Source organism: Oncorhynchus gorbuscha, linkage group LG23, assembly GCF_021184085.1.
Source record: "Oncorhynchus gorbuscha isolate QuinsamMale2020 ecotype Even-year linkage group LG23, OgorEven_v1.0, whole genome shotgun sequence".
NCBI classification, from domain to species: domain Eukaryota; kingdom Metazoa; phylum Chordata; class Actinopteri; order Salmoniformes; family Salmonidae; genus Oncorhynchus; species Oncorhynchus gorbuscha.
The window spans coordinates 59,923,409-59,944,418 of record NC_060195.1 but is presented as its reverse complement, the minus strand read 5'-3'; the positions used below and the strand labels follow the sequence as shown (position 1 = coordinate 59,944,418).

The 21,010-nt window shown below is 45.2% G+C and overlaps 1 protein-coding gene across 4 annotated transcripts in view; it reads left to right on the top strand.

Annotated features, from left to right (window-relative positions):
* Positions 1-447: 447 nt before the first annotated feature.
* LOC124011399 (cysteine/serine-rich nuclear protein 3-like) overlaps positions 448-21,010 on the top strand; it is a 36,827-nt gene continuing 16,264 nt past the window's right edge. For 2 of the 4 annotated variants that reach the window (XM_046324735.1, XM_046324732.1), the window contains exons 1-2: positions 448-590; positions 1,569-1,618. The gene's annotated coding sequence lies outside the window, so the exon portion shown is untranslated. Of the gene's footprint in view, positions 591-1,568; positions 1,619-16,121; positions 16,345-21,010 lie in introns of those variants that run through there. The other 2 variants (XM_046324733.1, XM_046324734.1) reach the window with 2 other exon arrangements.

Below are 21,010 nucleotides of genomic sequence, written 5' to 3'. Positions count from 1 at the left end.
CACACACACACACACACACACACACACACACACACACACACACACACACACACACACACACACACACACACACACACACACACACACGAAACACAGCTTCTTAACTGAAGACCAACGACCACAATTATTTTTTGTTGGAGTTGGCAAAAATATTGTTTTACGTTTTCAAAGATAAGGTTACAATGTTGTAAAAACACGTATAATTCTTTGCTAGAGTAGCGGACACTTTGGTCGCCTACGTATAATTTAATTCACCTGGGAATGATTGGCTAACATTAGTCACGTTGCCTGTCGGGCTCGTGTCAACTCCTTTCTCTCCACCATTGTCAGCGCGCGCAGCCGAAGAATCCTCCACGCGTCCGTCGTGCTGCAAAACCTACTAATTCATTTACGACATAAATCAATTACAGCACCATGTCACTCTGTTATGCGTTTGTGTGAATGGTGCGCAAATATTGTTTCAGCTGAATTGATAATTAGCCTTTCATTTAACAGTTGTCATTTAGGCTACTCATTCGTTTATTTTAGCCAATACGGGACGTCATCTTATACAGTTGCCCGTTTTTCGTGATGGTTTGACAACATGATTGGTAAGTCACTGTTTTTGATACCTCTGTATTGGTCTTTCCCGCTAGCCTTTTCAAATCCTATGTTGCACTGTATACCGCGATACCCTGCGCGCATTACTGTGCTTTTTCACTGTCTGAACCTTAAACAAGCTGAGTGAGTGCATGATTTGAGAGATGTTACACTAACAATGCACATATTATGCAAATATAAAGTGTTATGGAATAGAATTGTACATGTTTGTTGTAGGATTTGTGATAGAGGCCTCATAGCCTTCAGGTTTTCTTGCTTTGTCACAGGCATAACTACATTACGTTTTCACTCAATAGGTTTCACCACTGTGTTTTATTATTAGAACTATTTGACATTGGTTTTATATAAGCAGCAGTTTATATGCTAGTACCCCCCCCCCAAAACATGTATAATTAATGACATCATAGTTGAACCTTTTCTGTTTAACTTATTCTCGTTGTAACAGATTGATTAAACCGTGTTTGCATGTCTTGTCATAAAACAATCTATGCTTTTGTAAACACACACACACACACACACACACACACACACACACACACACACACACACACACACACACACACACACACACACACACACACACACACACACACACACACACACACACACACACACTTACACTTACACTTACACTTCAGTGCTGCAGAGAGGAGGCTACAGCCCCAGTCAGTCTGTTGAGAAAGGGCATCTGTGTGTGTAGTGCCCCACTCCTGAGTCCCCTGGGAACCAATTATTCATCACCAGAAGAGAAGGGGGAGAAAGAGAGGGAGGAGGGGGCGGGGGGCAGCAACACCTGCTTTCCACTTCCCCGAGCCAAACTCTCACTATACGCTTTGTCTCACTGCATGAGCAGTTTCTATCAGGACCCAATCCACACTATCAGTGAATTGCGTCTCACTATATTTCAGCCAATGTCAAATAAGAATAGAGGAGCTCATCAGTCCTCACCTGTGCGCATTTCCTTACAGGCCATCAACTTCTCATGCCAACAACCTAACTTGATCTCTCAGCATCTAAGGTAGGTTGGCTTTAACTTGTCCAAGCATTGTTATTTCAGTTTGTATAGACTGACTTTAAACATAAATTCCGTATAAGGTCTGTCCAACTAGCAGCCCTGTTAGATGTCTGTGGCGTTTCCTAAAAGGTTCCTGATGGGAGAAGTCATCATGTAGTGAGTGAGTGGGGCAGCTAAGTGCCCGTGCAGGCTGAATGATACTTGATATATCTGGGTAGAGCCTCTCTTTGTCCACCACCCCATGGTTATTATCCCTACAGGAGATAGCAGGGGAGAGAAAATAGAGCTGGAGAAGTATGGGGTGTTATTACGCAATACAATGCCAAGACAGACACATACACACAAAGACAAAAACAGGCATTTGTTTATGCATCTCCAGACTGCATGTGTTGGCCAGCTTTGAGGGAGTGCTTGTCCGGTAAACACACACATACACTCTGTAAAGGTCACCCTGATTCTCCGGCTGTCAACATCTGTCTACCAAATCCATCATCAAGTAATTCCCAATGCGTAAACTATATTACTAGAGGTCATGCCATGTTTTCATCAGGCTTTGACTGTATATTATTAAGGTGAAGGATAAATTGTTACAATTTCATAGTGAGGGGGAGAGAGAGAGAGAGCGAGAGAGGTTGCATCATTGTCTGTTAAAAATAGTATCCTAGTTACACTTCCAATGACTGCTTCATAATAATGCATAGTAATAATATGATAGTCTATACTGTAGTTTACATGTAGAATTGTATTACTATTCTATATTTCAATGGACCGTTCTGTATTGTCATTGATACAGCTCCATAACTATTGTGTGTAGGAGGGATGCACGATATATCGGTGAGAAAATCGGAATCGGAAGATATTAGCCAAAAATGCCAACATCTGTAGTTTAACGGCAATGTCGAAAACCAATGTCAAAGCTGAAGTGCATACCTACATAACGTAGGTAGGTGACGTAAGGACGTCACGAACGACACAGCGCTGCATGTGCAACACAGCATTCCTAACCTGGCCCACAATGTCTGCTGTGTGGATCTATTTTCAAGTTTCAAAGGAAGATAACAGAAAGGCCATCTGCAACGTTTGTGCTGCTGTTATTTCCCGAGGAGGGGAGGAAGTGAAATTGTTCAATACCACAAACCTAATGACTCATTTGAATGTGCATCACCCCCAGACGTTCAGCGACCACTACCTAGAAGGCCAGCATCCCGGAGTTGCCTCTTCACTGTTGACGTTGAGACGGGTGTTTTTCCGGGTACTATTTACTGAAGCTGCCAGTTGAGGACTCGTGAGGCGTCTGTTTCTCAAACAAGACAGACACTCTAATGTACTCTTCCTCTTGATCATTTTTGTATTTCCTCAATTAAAGATGAGGTGATGTGTTGTAAATTTGCTCTCATTTCACTAGTCAAGTCAGTTCAGCACATTTTGAAACGTTTAAGTTGTGCCATTTATAGCAGTTTACGACCGCCTTGAGACAGTCATTTTTCCCAAGCAGTTAAACCTAAAATGATTAACTGCATCTTAATTTGAAGCAATATTTCTTTCAAAGCATTTAAGTTTCTCCATACGGTCAAGATGGGATAGTAGGAAGAGCCACCAGCAACTCAACCATCTTTGTAATGCGGGGCAGCTAAAATATTTGTGTCATGAATATCGGTTGTGTCGATAAAATGCATTCATGGATGTGTCATTTTTCTAATTTACACACAGACACACAAGTTATTAAACAATCTGCCCCCAACTGAACAAATTAACATATGACACTTTGTTTCAACTATTTAACTGTACTAGAATGCTTAAAAGTCTGCTAAAATGTTAAATATCCGTTCTCGGTATCGGTATCTGTTTCTTTGGCAGGGAAAATATTGGATATCTGTATCGGACAAAAATGTCATATCGGTGCATTGTGTGCAGCCACACTGTATACGGTATCTATAGTCCTCTCCTCTCCTGGCTAGCATACATAACAGTTCTTTGTGAGATGTGGTATACTTCCCTGTCCAACTCATGCTTCAGCATAGTGCTCTCCCCTCGCCTCCACCCCCCTCTCCTCACTCCCCCTCCTCTTCATGGCTGGTTGCCATGGCAGCTGATTGGAATGTTCACTCAGTCTCCAGCAGCATATTGCTGTTCACCCCCTAGGAGAGGACAAGCCGCTTACAAAAGGTAACATCTAGGTATTAACCAGGGTGCTGAGGTCCGCTGAAAGTGTGATTCAGTCATTTCACATGTTCATTACTTGTAAGAGATGGTCATTTGGGATTATTTAGTATTATAAAATATATATATATATATATATATATTATGACCTAGCAAACCATTGTAAATGTATTGTATTCTTTGTATTTACCTGGGTTTAGTGGACTCATTTTCATCAGCGTTTTATTTGCAGGTTTAGTAAACTTATTCTCCAATCATAGCCAACCATGCTCACACCTCTTTAAGGCTTATATCTGGGGACTTTCCATGAAATAAACTTGCAAACAGAATGCAGACAGGAGATACACAGCACCGCTCACCTTCCACTTTCATCTAGATAATTACTTTGCATCTCCTTGCTCCACATTTGATTGGAGAGAGAGTATATGAGAGAGAGAAAGAGCAAGGGAGAGAGCAAGAAATATATATGGATAAAGAGAGAGAGATACAGAGAGAGAGAGAGAGAGATAGATATAGAGGGGGATGTTGAGAGAGAGAAAGAGAGAGAGAAACAGAAAGAGAGAAACACAGGAGAGAGAGGAATGTTGACAGAGAAATAGATAGATAGAGAACATATATATACAGAGAGAGAAACAGACAGAGATAGAAACATAGAGAGAGAGAACATATATACATATATATATATGAGAGAGAGAAACAGACAGAGAGATAAACAGACAGAGAAACAGAGAGAGAGAGAGGTGGATGTTGATTGAGAGAGAGAGAAACAGAGAGAGAACATATATATATATATATGAGAGAGAGAAACAGACAGAGAAACAGAGAGAGAGAGAGAGAGAGAAACAGACAGAGAGAAACAGAGAGAGAGAAACAGAGAGAGAGAAAGAAACAGAGAGAGAGAAACACAGAGAGAGAAACACAGAGAGAGAAACAGAGAGAGAGAAACAGAGAGAGAGAGAAACAGACAGAGAACATATATAAAGAGAGAAACAGATATAAAGAGAGAAACAGATATGAAGAGAGAAACCGATATAAAGAGAGAAACAGATATAAAGAGAGAAACAGATATAAAGAGAGAAACAGATATGAAGAGAGAAACAGATATAGAGAGAGAAACAGATATAAAGAGAGAAACAGATATGAAGAGAGAAACAGATATGAAGAGAGAAACAGATATGAAGAGAGAAACAGATATAGAGAGAGAAACAGATATAGAGAGAGAAACAGATATAGAGAGAGAAACAGATATAGAGAGAGAAACAGATATAAAGAGAGAAACAGATATAAAGAGAGAAACAGATATGAAGAGAGAAACAGATATGAAGAGAGAAACAGATATGAAGAGAGAAACAGATATAAAGAGAGAAACAGATATAAAGAGAGAAACAGATATAGAGAGAGAAACAGATATGGAGAGAAACAGATATAGAGAGAGAAACAGATATAGAGAGAGAAACAGATATAGAGAGAGAAACAGATATAGAGAGAGAAACAGATATGAAGAGAGAAACAGATATAAAGAGAGAAACAGATATAGAGAGAGAAACAGATATATAGAGAGAAACAGATATAAAAAGAGAAACAGAGAGAGAGAATCAGATAGAGGGAGAGAGAAACAGATATAAAGAGAGAAACAGATATAAAAAGAGAAACAGAGAGAGAGAATCAGATAGAGGGAGAGAGAAACAGAGACAGAGAAACAGATATAAAAAGAGAAACATATATAAAAAGAGAAACAGAGAGAGAGAATCAGATAGAGGGAGAGAGAAACAGATATAAAAAAAGAGAAACAAAGACAGAGAATCAGATAGAGGGAGAGAGAAACAGATATAAAGAGAGAAACATATATAAAGAGAGAAACATATATAAAAAGAGAAACAGAGAGAGAGAATCAGATAGATGGAGAGAGAAACAGATATAAAAAAGAGAAACAGAGAGAGAGAATCAGATAGAGGGAGAGAGAAACAGATATAAAGAGAGAAACATATATAAAAAGAGAAACAGAGAGAGAGAATCAGATAGAGGGAGAGAGAAAAAGATATAAAGAGAGAAACAGATATAAAAAGAGAAACACAGAGAGAGAATCAGATAGAGGGAGAGAGAAACAGATATAAAAAGAGAAACAGAGAGAGAGAATCAGATAGAGGGAGAGAGAAACAGATATAAAAAAGAGAAACAGAGAGAGAGAATCAGATAGAGGGAGAGAGAAACAGATATATAGAGAGAAACAGATAGAGGGAGAGAGAAACAGATATAAAAAAGAGAAACAGAGAGAGAGAATCAGATAGAGGGAGAGAGAAACAGATATAAAGAGAGAAACAGATATAAAGAGAGAAACAGATAGAGGGAGAGAGAAACAGATATATAGAGAGAAACAGATATAAAAAAGAGAAACAGAGAGAGAGAATCAGATAGAGGGAGAGAGAAACAGATATAAAGAGAGAAACAGATAGAGGGAGAGAGAAACAGATATATAGAGAGAAACAGATATAAAAAAGAGAAACAGAGAGAGAGAATCAGATAGAGGGAGAGAGAAACAGATATAAAAAAGAGAAACAGAGAGAGAGAATCAGATAGAGGGAGAGAGAAACAGATATAAAGAGAGAAACATATATAAAAAGAGAAACAGATATAGAGAGAGAATCAGATAGAGGGAGAGAGAAACAGATATAAAGAGAGAAACAGAGACAGAGAAACAGATATAAAAAGAGAAACATATATAAAAAGAGAAACAGAGAGAGAGAATCAGATAGAGGGAGAGAGAAACAGAGACAGAGAAACAGATATAAAAAGAGAAACAGAGAGAGAGAATCAGATAGAGGGAGAGAGAAACAGAGACAGAGAAACAGATATAAAAAGAGAAACAGAGAGAGAATCAGATAGAGGGAGAGAGAAACAGATATATAGAGAGAAACAGATATAAAAAGAGAAACAGAGAGAGAGAAAATCAGATAGAGGGAGAGAGAAACAGATATAAAAAAGAGAAACAGAGAGAGACAATCAGATAGAGGGAGAGAGAAACAGATATAAAAAGAGAAACAGAGAGAGAGAATCAGATAGAGGGAGAGAGAAACAGATATAAAAAAGAGAAACAGAGAGAGAGAATCAGATAGAGGGAGAGAGAAACAGATATAAAAAAGAGAAACAGAGAGAGAGAATCAGATAGAGGGAGAGAGAAACAAATATATAGAGAGAAACAGATAGAGGGAGAGAGAAACAGATATATAGAGAGAAACAGATATAAAAAAGAGAAACAGAGAGAGAGAATCAGATAGAGGGAGAGAGAAACAGATATAAAGAGAGAAACAGATAGAGGGAGAGAGAAACAGATATATAGAGAGAAACAGATATAAAAAAGAGAAACAGAGAGAGAGAATCAGATAGAGGGAGAGAGACAGATATAAAGAGAGAAAGAGAGAGAGAGAATCAGATAGAGGGAGAGAGAAACAGAGACAGAGAAACAGATATAAAAAGAGAAACAGAGAGAGAGAATCAGATAGAGGGAGAGAGAAACAGAGACAGAGAAACATATATAAAAAGAGAAACAGAGAGAGAGAATCAGATAGAGGGAGAGAGAAACAGATATAAAAAGAGAAACATATATAAAAAGAGAAACAGATAAATAAATAAATAAATAAATACATGTTATACCTCTCATTAGAGTACATTTGCTGAACGTTTTATAGAGGCTGAATTGATTTCCAGTGACATGTTAGCTCATGAGACAAGTGTCCGTAGATCAACTTTGCAAATAGCTCATGAATGAAGCCTGAACGACCACATTGCGTAAGTGGATAGGTGGGGGCTCTCAGAGTGAGTTGTGTGCAAAAGAGAAAGGCGGCCATTGTTACTCCTGGTCCTAGTGAAAAGCCAACTGTCCCGGTTGATTATATTATCGAATAGATATTTAAAAACACCCCGAGGATTGATTATAAAAAACGTCTGACATGTTTCTGTGGACATTTATGGATATAATTTGGAATTTTTGTCTGCGTTGTCGTGACCGCTAATTCCGGTGGATTCCTGGGCATAACACACCAAACTAACGGAGGTATTTGGATATAAAAAATATCTTTATGGAACAAAAGGAACATTTGTTGTCTAACTGGGAGTCTCGTGAATGAAAACATCCAAAGATCATCAAAGGTAAACGATTCATTTGATTGCTTTTTGATTTTCGTGACCAAGTTACCTGATGCTAAGTGTACTTATTGTTTTGTCGAGCGATCGATAAACTTACACAAACGCTTGTATTGCTTTCGCTGTAAAGCATAATTTCAAAATCTGAAATAATAATAATAATAATAATAATGACAGGTGGATTAACAAAAGGCTAAACTGTGTTTTGCAATATTGCACTTGTGATTTGATGAATATGAATATTTTCTAGTAATATTATTTGACTGTGGCGCTATGCTATTCAGCATTGCTGATGACAATTATCCTGGATCCGGTATGGGTGGTTCAGAGAGGTTAAAAAAACATTTTTTTTATACCTTGATTTAACTAGGCAAGTCAGTTAAGAACACATTCTTATTTTCAATGACAGCCTAGGAACGGTGGGTTTAACCGCCTTGTTCAAGGGCAGAACGACAAATTGTCACCTTGTCAGCTCGGGGGATCCAATCTTGCAACCTTACAGTTGACTAGTCCAATGCTATAACCACCTGCCTCTCTCTCGTTGCACTCCACAAGGAGACTGCCTGTTACGCGAATGCAGTAAGCCAAGGTAAGTTGCTAGCTAGCATTAAACTTATCTTATAAAAAAACAATCAATCGTAATCACTAGTTAACTACACGTGGTTGACGATATTACTAGATATTATCTAGCGTATCCTGCGTTGCATATAATCTGACTGAGCATACAAGTATCTAAGTATCTGACTAAGTGGTGGTGGGCAGAAGCAGGTGCGTAAACATTAATTCAAACAGCACTTTCGTGGGTTTTGCCAGCAGCTCTTCGTTGTGTGTCAAGCATTGCACTGTTTATGACTTCAAGCCTATCAACTCCCGAGATGAGGCTGGTGTAATCGAAGTGAAATAGCTAGCTAGTGGTTGTTTCCCTTGCTCTGCATGGGTAACGCTGCTTCGATGGTGGCTGTTGTCGTTGTGTTGCTGGTTCAAGCCCAGTTAGCTTTCTTACATGACACATATTGCACTTTTACTTTCTTCTCCAACACTTTGTTTTTGCATTATTTAAACCAAATTGAACAAGTTTCATTATTTAATTGAGGCTAAATTGATTTTATTGATGTATTATATTAAGTTAAAATAAGTGTTCATTCAGTATTGTTGTAGTTGTCATTATTACAAATAAATAAATAAAAATTGGCCGATTAATCGGTAGCGGCTTTTAAGGACCTCCAATAATCGGCATCAGTATCGGCGTTGAAAAATCATAATTGGTCGACGTATAATATACACACACACACACACACACACACACACACACACACACACACACACACACACACACACACACACACACACACACACACACACACACACACACACACACACACACACACACACACACACACACACACACACACACATACACACACAGAATAGTCCTAGAGGTACTGATGTTGTAACACCTTTCTGTCACCTTCCATGTTTCTCTTGTTATTTTCACCATTTCAAGACCATAGTGTTATGCAGGTGAATGAGGACCCAAAAGCGACTTGGCGAAAACAGAGTCTTTAATCCAGTTAAAGGAAATAGCAATACTCCTAGACAAATCGGAGCGGTAAATAAAGCATAAAAAACAATTCCACTCGTAATCACGAGAACTGACTGGAGACTCGATAATAAACTGCAGGTTGCCTCGGGAAGGCACTTGACCGTAGCAGACTCAGACACCTGCTCACCACGCAGCATCTGAGGGAAACACGACACGACAGGGCGATACAAAGACACAGCACGGTGAACAATATACAAGGATCCGACAGGGCAGAAACGGAAAACAAGGGGAGAAATAGGGACTCTAATCAGGGGAAAAGATAGGGAACAGGTGTGGGAAGACTAAATGATTGATTAGGGGAATAGGAACAGCTGGGAGCAGGAACGGAACGATAGAGAGAAGAGAGAGAGGGAGGGAGAGAGAAAAAGGGGAACGAACCTAAAAAGACCAGCAGGGGGAAAACGAACAGAAGGAAAAGCAAAATGACAAGACAATATAAGACAAAACATGACAGTACCCCCCCACTCACCGAGCGCCTCCTGGCGCACTCGAGGAGGAATCCTGGTGGCAACGGAGGAAATCATCAATCAGTGAACGGTCCAGCACGTCCCGAGACGGAACCCAACTCCTCTCCTCAGGACCGTAACCCTCCCAATCCACTAAGTATTGGTGACCCCGTCCCCGAGAACGCATGTCCATGATCCTACGTACCTTGTAAATAGGTGCGCTCTCGACAAGGACGGGAGGGGGAGGGAAGAGGAACGGGGTGCGAAGAAAGGGCTTGACACAGGAGACATGGAAGACAGGATGGACGCGACGAAGATGTCGCGGAAGAAGCAGTCGCACAGCGACAGGATTGACGACCTGGGAGACACGGAACGGACCAATGAACCGCGGAGTCAACTTACGAGAAGCTGTCGTAAGAGGAAGGTTGCGAGTGGAAAGCCACACTCTCTGGCCGCAACAATACCTTGGACTCTTAATCCTACGTTTATTGGCGGCTCTCACAGTCTGTGCCCTGTAACGGCAAAGTGCAGACCTCACCCTCCTCCAGGTGCGCTCACAACGTTGGACAAACGCTTGAGCGGATGGAACGCTGGACTCGGCAAGCTGGGATGAGAACAGAGGAGGCTGGTAACCCAGACTACTCTGAAACGGAGATAACCCGGTAGCAGACGAAGGAAGCGAGTTGTGAGCGTATTCTGCCCAGGGAGCTGTTCTGCCCAAGACGCAGGGTTTCTGAAAGAAAGGCTGCGTAGTATGCGACCAATCGTCTGATTGGCCCTCTCTGCTTGACCGTTAGACTGGGGATGAAACCCGGAAGAGAGACTGACGGACGCACCAATCAAACGACAGAACTCCCTCCAAAACTGTGACGTGAATTGCGGACCTCTGTCTGAAACGGCGTCTAACGGGAGGCCATGAATTCTGAACACATTCTCGATGATGATTTGTGCCGTCTCCTTAGCGGAAGGAAGTTTAGCGAGAGGAATGAAATGTGCCGCCTTAGAGAACCTATCGACAACCGTAAGAATCACAGTCTTCCCCGCAGACAAAGGCAGACCGGTAATGAAGTCTAGGGCGATGTGAGACCATGGTCGAGAAGGAATGGGAGCGGTCTGAGACGACCGGCAGGAGGAGAGTTACCTGACTTAGTCTGCGCGCAGTCCGAACAAGCAGCCACGAAACGGCGCGTGTCACGCTCCTGAGTCGGCCACCAAAAGCGCTGGCGAATAGAAGCAAGAGTGCCTCGAACACCGGGATGACCAGCTAACTTGGCAGAGTGAGCCCACTGAAGAACAGCCAGACGAGTGGAAACAGGAACGAAAAGAAGGTTACTAGGACAAGCGCGCGGCGACGCAGTGTGCGTGAGTGCTTGCTTAACCTGTCTTTCAATTCCCCAGACTGTCAACCCGACAACACGCCCATAAGGAAGAATCCCCTCGGGATCAGTAGAAGCCACAGAATAACTAAAAAGACGGGATAAGGCATCAGGCTTGGTGTTCTTGCTACCCGGACGGTAAGAAATCACAAACTCGAAACGAGCGAAAAATAACGCCCAACGAGCTTGACGAGCATTAAGTCGTTTGGCAGAACGGATGTACTCAAGGTTCTTATGGTCTGTCCAAACGACAAAGGAACGGTCGCCCCCTCCAACCACTGTCGCCATTCGCCTAGGGCTAAGCGGATGGCGAGCAGTTCGCGGTTACCCACATCATAGTTGCGTTCAGATGGCGACAGGCGATGAGAAAAATAAGCGCAAGGATGAACCTTATCGTCAGACTGGAAGCGCTGGGATAGAATGGCTCCCACGCCTACCTCTGAAGCGTCAACCTCGACAATGAATTGTCTAGTGACGTCAGGAGTAACGAGGATAGGAGCGGACGTAAAACGTTCTTTTAGAAGATCAAAAGCTCCCTGGGCGGAACCGGACCACTTAAAACACGTCTTGACAGAAGTAAGAGCTGTGAGAGGGGCAGCAACTTGACCGAAATTACGAATGAAACGGAGATAGAAATTAGCGAAACCTAGAAAGCGCTGCAACTCGACACGTGACCTTGGAACGGGCACTCACTGACAGCTTGGACCTTAGCGGAATCCATCTGAATGCCTTCAGCGGAAATAACGGAACCGAGAAAAGTAACGGAGGAGACATGAAAAGAGCACTTCTCAGCCTTCACGTAGAGACAATTCTCTAAAAGGCGCTGGAGAACACGTCGAACGTGCTGAACATGAATCTCGAGTGACGGTGAAAAAATCAGGATATCGTCAAGGTAGACAAAAACAAAGATGTTCAGCATGTCTCTCAGAACATCATTAACTAATGCCTGAAAAACAGCTGGCGCATTGGCGAGACCAAACGGCAGAACCCGGTACTCAAAATGCCCTAACGGAGTGTTAAACGCCGTTTTCCACTCGTCCCCCTCTCTGATGCGCACGAGATGGTAAGCGTTACGAAGGTCCAACTTAGTAAAGCACCTGGCTCCCTGCAGAATCTCGAAGGCTGATGACATAAGGGGAAGCGGATAACGATTCTTAACCGTTATGTCATTCAGCCCTCGATAATCACGCAGGGGCGCAGAGTACCGTCCTTTTTCTTAACAAAAAAACCCCACCCCGGCCGGAGAGGAAGAAGGCACTATGGTACCGGCGTCAAGAGACACAGACAAATAATCCTCGAGAGCCTTACGTTCGGGAGCCGACAGAGAGTATAGTCTACCCCGAGGAGGAGTGGTCCCCGGAAGGAGATCAATACTACAATCATACGACCGGTGAGGAGGAAGGGAGTTGGCTCGGGACCGACTGAAGACCGTGCGCAGATCATGATATTCCTCCGGCACTCCTGTCAAATCGCCAGGTTCCTCCTGAGAAGTGGGGACAGAAGAAATGGGAGGGATGGCAGACATTAAACACTTCACATGACAAGAAACGTTCCAGGATAGGATAGAATTACTAGACCAATTAATAGAAGGATTATGACATACTAGCCAGGGATGACCCAAAACAACAGGTGTAAAAGGTGAACGAAAAATCAAAAAAGAAATAGTCTCACTGTGGTTACCAGATACTGTGAGGGTTAAAGGTAGTGTCTCAAATCTGATACTGGGAAGATGACTACCATCTAAGGCGAACATGGGCGTAGGCTTGTCTAACTGTCTGAAAGGAATGTCATGTTTCCGAGCCCATGCTTCGTCCATGAAACAACCCTCAGCCCCAGAGTCTATCAAGGCACTGCATGTAGCACCCGAACCGGTCCAGCGTAGATGGACCGACATAGTAGTACAGGATCTAGATGGAGAGACCTGAGTAGTAGCGCTCACCAGTAGCCCTCCGCTTACTGATGAGCTCTGGCTTTTACTGGACATGAATTGACAAAATGTCCATCAAATCCGCAATAGAGGCACAGGCGGTTGGTGATCCTCCGTTCCCTCTCCTTAGTCGAGATGCGAATACCTCCCAGCTGCATGGGCTCAGTCTCTGAGCCAGAGGAGGGAGATGGTTGCGATGCGGAGCAGGGAAACACCGTTGACGCGAGCTCTCTTCCACGAGCTTGGTGACGAAGATCTACCCGTCGTTCTATGCGGATGGCGAGTGCAATCAAAGAGTCCACACTGGAAGGAACCTCCCGGGAGAGAATCTCATCTTTAACCACTGCGTGGAGTCCTCCAGAAAACGAGCGAGCAGCGCCGGCTCGTTCCAGTCACTAGAGGCAGCAAGAGTGCGAAACTCTATAGAGTAATCCGTTATGGATCGATCACCTTGGCATAGGGAAGCCAGGGCCCTAGAAGCCTCCCTACCAAAAACTGAACGGTCAAAAACCCAAATCATCTCCTCTTTAAAGTTCTGGTAATTGTTTGAACAATCAGCCCTTGCCTCCCAGATAGCTGTGCCCCACTCTCGAGCCCGGCCAGTAAGGAGTGAAATGACGTAAGCAACCCGAGCTCTCTCTCTAGAGTATGTGTTGGGTTGGAGAGAGAACACAATATCACACTGGGTGAGAAAGGAGCGGCACTCCTTGGGCTGCCCGGAGTAGCAAGGTGGGTTATTAACCCTAGGTTCCGGAGGCTCAGCAGACCAGGAAGTAACAGGTGGCACGAGACGAAGACTCTGGAACTGTCCAGAGAGGTCGGAAACCTGAGCGGCCAGGTTCTCCATGGCATGACGAGCAGCAGACAATTCCTGCTCGTGTCTGCCGAGCATGGCTCCTTGGATCTCGACGGCAGTGTTACGAGCGTCTGTAGTCGCTGGGTCCATTCTTTGGTCGGATCCTTCTGTTATGCAGGTGAATGAGGACCCAAAAGCGACTTGGCGAAAACAGAGTCTTTATTCCAGTTAAAGGAAATAGCAATACTCCTAGACAAATCGGAGCGGTAAATAAAGCATAAAAAACAATTCCACTCGTAATCACGAGAACTGACTGGAGACTCGATAATAAACTGCAGGTTGCCTCGGGAAGGCACTTGACCGTAGCAGACTCAGACACCTGCTCACCACGCAGCATCTGAGGGAAACACGACACGACAGGGCGATACAAAGACACAGCACGGTGAACAATATACAAGGATCCGACAGGGCAGAAACGGAAAACAAGGGGAGAAATAGGGACTCTAATCAGGGGAAAAGATAGGGAACAGGTGTGGGAAGACTAAATGATTGATTAGGGGAATAGGAACAGCTGGGAGCAGGAACGGAACGATAGAGAGAAGAGAGAGAGGGAGGGAGAGAGAAAAAGGGGAACGAACCTAAAAAGACCAGCAGGGGGAAAACGAACAGAAGGAAAAGCAAAATGACAAGACAATATAAGACAAAACATGACACATAGTGACTCTGAAGAGCCCTCTGAATAAGGGAGATACAGCGCTCTGAATACGGGAGATACAGCTCTCTGAATAAGGGAGATACAGCTCTCTGAATAAGGGAGATACAGCTCTCTGAATAAGGGAGATACAGCTCTCTGAATAAGGGAGATACAGCTCTCTGAATAAGGGAGATACAGCTCTCTGAATAAGGGAGATACAGCTCTCTGAATAAGGGAGATACAGCTCTTTGTCTGGTATTGCTCATGACTCATGTCTATTTGGAATATAATGGCAGAACATATGAATGGCATGGAGTCATCGTTTCGTGATTTGTTCGATGGCGCCTAGTCTAATTTTAGATTTTTCTTTGTCTGTCCACGTCTTTCTCACTCTCTCTACAAATTCTGTCAATCCCGCATCATTTTAAACTCAAACTGAAAGAAAGAGCAAATTTCTGTGGGTGGATGGATAGGAAGAGGAGCCAATGCTTCTGTGTGTGCGTGTCTGTGGCAATAGGCTTCTTCAGCGCCAGATGACATTAGGGTCCGTACTTTTAGAAATCCCATTTAACTGACCCTCTCTGTGACATCATTCTAGAATCTAGACATGGCTTCCTTTCTCAACCTCCCTGCCTGGAGGCTGAATGGAGGCTTGCTAGCTTAGCGCTAATTCAACCAGTCTCACTGCAGCGAGTGAGTCAGGGCTCCTCTCTGCCGTGTGACACACACACCATCAACCCAATGAATCCAAACATGAATGGAGGAGTAGAGAGGAAAGGGGAAGTAGAGAGAGAGGAAGAGGAGGAGATGCAGGAGGGTATTTTAGGACAGTGAGTTAAGTTGAGTTGACAGTTGGCCCGTATTCATCATCGAGACTGAGTGTCTGCGGACAGGGTCAGGACAGGGGCTGGCATCGGTGCTTCCCACTAAGCTTTGTCACTCATCTCCATGCTATTTGTGGCAACCTGAGCCTGTAAAGTGACACAGTGTTGTTGAGTATGTCTGTTATACAGGGGGCAGTGCAGGGTTTGGGATTATAAAAGGGAGATTTAGTCGATCTGTCTCCTTGCCCTTTTTGCTATTTTGTCAATTGTCTGAGTACACCAGACCCCCCCTCTCTCTTTCCCTTCTCTCTCTCCCATATCTCTCTCTCCTCTTCTTTTTTAATTCTGTCCTCTCTCTTTACGTGATCTCCAAGGACCTCCTCCTCTACCTCAGTCAGGCTTCTGCACCTCAGCCAGCACAAGCTAACGAGTCTGTGTGGAAAGGGAGAGAGTGCGAGCGAGAGCAAGAGGAACGGAGGGTGAGCGAAAGAGATATAGAAAGAGAGAGAGAGAGAGAGAGAGAGAGAGAGAGAGAGAAAAAGAGAGCTAGAGAGGAGAGAGAAGCTGGCTGAGAAAGCTGCCAGCAAGCAACACCAGAGAGAGAGATTGTGAATGCTAGACAGACTCCTGGGTGCTAAACAATAGCGTGAGAGGGTAGCAGCAAGGTCTGTTCTTCTGGCAGCCCTGCCGATGTGGACTTTTATGTCGTGAATACTGTGGGGAAGCACTAGATAATTCCTGTTTGCAAGGCGATACAACACAGGTCAGTCAGGTGGTAATATACATTATTGAAGTGTGGTGGTAGTAGTTCCTTGCCTTTGGTACTTTTACATTTTTGGGGGGGGGAACTCACGAATGGGATCCAGCACAAGGACACTATCTGTAGCATCTGGTGTGGGGGGAGCTTATGCAGCGTTGTGTTCCCAGTGTGTATCCTGCTGCAGGGCTTACTGTTCTTCTTGGAGAGAGAGAGAGAGAATGAGTGGTGGTTAGAGAGAGAGAGTGGTGGTTAGCGAGAGAGAGAGAGAGAGTGGTGTTTAGCGAGAGAGAGGTGGTTAGCGAGTGAGAGAGAGAGAGAGAGAGAGAGAGAGAGAGAGAGAGAGAGAGAGAGAGAGAGAGAGAGAGAGAAGAGAATGGGTGGTGGTTAGCGAGAGAGAGAGAGAGAGAGAGAGAGAGAGAGAGAGAGAGAGAGAATGAGTGGTGGTTAGCGAGAGAGAGAGAGAGAGAGAGAGAGAGAGAGAGAGAGAGAGAGAGAGAGAGAGAGAGAGAGAGAGAGAGATGTGGTTAGTGAGTGAGAGAGAGAGAGAGAGAGAGAGAGAGAGAGAGAGAGAGAGAGAGAGAGAGAGAGAGAGAGAGAGGTGGTTAGCGGGTGAGAGAGAGAGAGAGGTGGTTAGCGAGAGAGAGAGGTAGTTAGCGAGTGAGAGAGAGAGAGAGAGAGAGAGAGAGAGAGAGAGAGAGAGAGAGAGAGAGAGGTAGTTAGCGAGTGAGAGAGAGAGAGGGAAAGAGAGGTGGTTAGCGAGAGGGAGGGAGGTAGGGGGTGGCTCCCTACACCTATTCTCTGACTGCCATTGCAGGGTAGTCTGCTCCTGTGTTCTGTTCTGGTGCATGATGTCATCCGGTACCAGTTCACAGAGGGAGAAGCTCCCAGCCTCAGGTCCTGTTTTGTGGCCGTCAGTAAGGAGGCATTTATAATGAGATTGTGATTTGTGTGGACAGTAAATCCACAGTTTTAAGTGTTATTGTTTTGCACATAGTATCCACAATGTCTATGTATAAGGCGACGACTGTCTGAATGAAACATTTCTCTTAATAAGATACATGTATATGATGACACTGTTGTCATGGCAACCACCATACTCTGAGGATGGGAATGAGAATACATGACTGAAATGAAGTGCAGGAAGTTGGTACATGATGCTTGGATACAGCCACGGAGACCCGTACCCAGTTCCCACCACCACCCTTTACATTTACATTTAAGTCATTTAGCAGACGCTCTTATCCAGAGCGACTTACAAATTGGTGCATTCACCTTATGACATCCAGTGGAACAACCACTTTACAATAGTGCATCTAAATATTTTAAGGGGGGGGTGAGAAGGATTACTTTATCCTATCCTAGGTATTCCTTAAAGAGGTGGGGTTTCAGGTGTCTCCGGAAGGTGGTGATTGACTCCGCTGTCCTGGCGTCGTGAGGGAGTTTGTTCCACCATTGGGGAGCCAGAGCAGCGAACAGTTTTGACTGAGCTGAGCGGGAACTGTACTTCCTCAGTGGTAGGGAGGCGAGCAGGCCAGAGGTGGATGAACGCAGTGCCCTTATTTGGGTGTAGGGCCTGATCAGAGCCTGGAGGTACTGAGGTGCCGTTCCCCTCACAGCTCCGTAGGCAAGCACCATGGTCTTGTAGCGGATGCGAGCTTCAACTGGAAGCCAGTGGAGAGAGCGGAGGAGCGGGGTGACGTGAGAGAACTTGGGAAGGTTGAACACTAGACGGGCTGCGGCGTTCTGGATGAGTTGTAGGGGTTTAATGGCACAGGCAGGGAGCCCAGCCAACAGCGAGTTGCAGTAATCCAGACGGGAGATGACAAGTGCCTGGATTAGGACCTGCGCCGCTTCCTGTGTGAGGCAGGGTCGTACTCTGCGGATGTTGTAGAGCATGAACCTACAGGAACGGGCCACCGCCTTGATATTAGTTGAGAACGACAGTTTGTTGTCCAGGATCACGCCAAGGTTCTTAGCGCTCTGGGAGGAGGACACAATGGAGTTGTCAACCGTGATGGCGAGATCATGGAACGGGCAGTCCTTCCCGGGAGGAAGAGCAGCTCCGTCTTGCCGAAGTTCAGCTTGAGGTGGTGATCCGTCATCCACACTGATATGTCTGCCAGACATGCAGAGATGCGATTCGCCACCTGGTCATCAGAAGGGGGAAAGGAGAAGATTAATTGTGTGTCGTCTGCATAGCAATGATAGGAGAGACCATGTGAGGTTATGACAGAGCCAAGTGACTTGGTGTATAGCGAGAATAGGAGAGGGCCTAGAACAGAGCCCTGGGGGACACCAGTGGTGAGAGCGCGTGGTGAGGAGACAGATTCTCGCCGCGCCACCTGGTAGGAGCGACCTGTCAGGTAGGACGCAATCCAAGCGTGGGCCGCGCCGGAGATGCCCAACTCGGAGAGGGTGGAGAGGAGGATCTGATGGTTCACAGTATCGAAGGCAGCCGATAGGTCTAGAAGGATGAGAGCAGAGGAGAGAGAGTTAGCTTTAGCGGTGCGGAGCGCCTCCGTGATACAGAGAAGAGCAGTCTTAGTTGAATGACTAGTCTTCAAACCTGACTGATTTGGATCAAGAAGGTCATTCTGAGAGAGATAGCGGGAGAGCTGACCAAGGACGGCACGTTCAAGAGTTTTGGAGAGAAAAGAAAGAAGGGATACTGGTCTGTAGTTGTTGACATCGGAGGGATCGAGTGTAGGTTTTTTCAGAAGGGGTGCAACTCTCGCTCTCTTGAAGACGGAAGGGACGTAGCCAGCGGTCAGGGATAAGTTGATGAGCGAGGTGAGGTAAGGGAGAAGGTCTCCGGAAATGGTCTGGAGAAGAGAGGGGGGGATAGGGTCGAGCGGGCAGGTTGTTGGGCGGCCGGCCGTCACAAGACGCGAGATTTCATCTGGAGAGAGAGGGGAGAAAGAGGTCAGAGCACAGGGTAGGGCAGTGTGAGCAGAACCAGCGGTGTTGTTTGACTTAGCAAACGAGGATCGGATGTCGTCGATCTTCTTTTCAAAATGGTTGACGAAGTCATCTGCAGAGAGGGAGGAGGGGGGAGGGGGAGGAGGATTCAGGAGGGAGGAGAATGTGGCAAAGAGCTTCCTAGGGTTAGAGGCAGATGCTTGGAATTTAGAGTGGTAGAAAGTGGCTTTAGCAGCAGAGACAGAGGAGGAAAATGTAGAGAGGAGGGAGTGAAAGGATGCCAGGTCCGCAGGGAGGCGAGTTTTCCTCCATTTCCGCTCGGCCTTCCGGAGCCCTGTTCTGTGAGCTCGCGTTGAGTCGTCAAGCCACGGAGCGGGAGGGGAGGACCGAGCCGGCCTGGAAGATAGGGGACATAGAGAGTCAAAGGATGCAGAAAGGGAGGAGAGGAGGGTTGAGGAGGCAGAATCAGGAGATAGGTTGGAGAAGGTTTGAGCAGAGGGAAGAGATGATAGGATGGAAGAGGAGAGAGTAGCGGGGGAGAGAGAGCGAAGGTTGGGACGGCGCGATACCATCCGAGTAGGGGCAGTGTGGGAAGTGTTGGATGAGAGCGAGAGGGAAAAGGATACAAGGTAGTGGTCGGAGACTTGGAGGGGAGTTGCAATGAGGTTAGTGGAAGAACAGCATCTAGTAAAGATGAGGTCGAGCGTATTGCCTGCCTTGTGAGTAGGGGGAAGGTGAGAGGGTGAGGTCAAAAGAGGAGAGGAGTGGAAAGAAGGAGGCAGAGAGGAATGAGTCAAAGGTAGACGTGGGGAGGTTAAAGTCGCCCAGAACTGTGAGAGGTGAGCCGTCCTCAGGAAAGGAGCTTATCAAGGCATCAAGCTCATTGATGAACTCTCCGAGGGGACCTGGAGGGCGATAAATGATAAGGATGTTAAGCTTGAAAGGGCTGGTAACTGTGACAGCATGAAATTCAAAGGAGGCGATAGACAGATGGGTAAGGGGAGAAAGAGAGAATGACCACATGGGAGAGATAAGGATCCCTATGCCACCACCCCGCTGACCAGAAGCTCTCGGGGTGTGCGAGAACACGTGGGCGGACGAAGAGAGAGCAGTAGGAGTAGCAGTGTTATCTGTGGTGATCCATGTTTCTGTCAGTGCCAAGAAGTCGAGGGACTGGAGGGAGGCATAGGCTGAGATGAACTCTGCCTTGTTGGCTGCAGATCGGCAGTTCCAGAGGCTACCGGAGACCTGGAACTCCACGTGGGTCGTGCGCGCTGGGACCACCAGATTAGGGTGGCAGCGGCCACGCGGTGTGGAGCGTTTGTATGGTCTGTGCAGAGAGGAGAGAACAGGGATAGACAGACACATAGTTGACAGGCTACAGAAGAGGCTACGCTAATGCAAGGAGATTGGAATGACAAGTGGACTACACGTCTCGAATGTTCAGAAAGTTAAGCTTACGTAGCAAGAATCTTATTGACTAAAATTATTAAAAATGATACAGTACTGCTGAAGTAGGCTAGCTGGCAGTGGCTGCGTTGTTGACTTTGTAGGCTAGCTGACAGTGGCTGCGTTGTTGACACTACACTAATCAAGTCGTTCCGTTGAGTGTAGTAGTTTCTACAGTGCTGCTATTCGGGGGCTAGCTGGCTAGCTAGCAGTGTTGATTACGTTACGTTGCGTTAAAAGAACGACAATAGCTGGCTAGCTAACCTAGAAAATCGCTCTAGACTACACAATTATCTTTGAT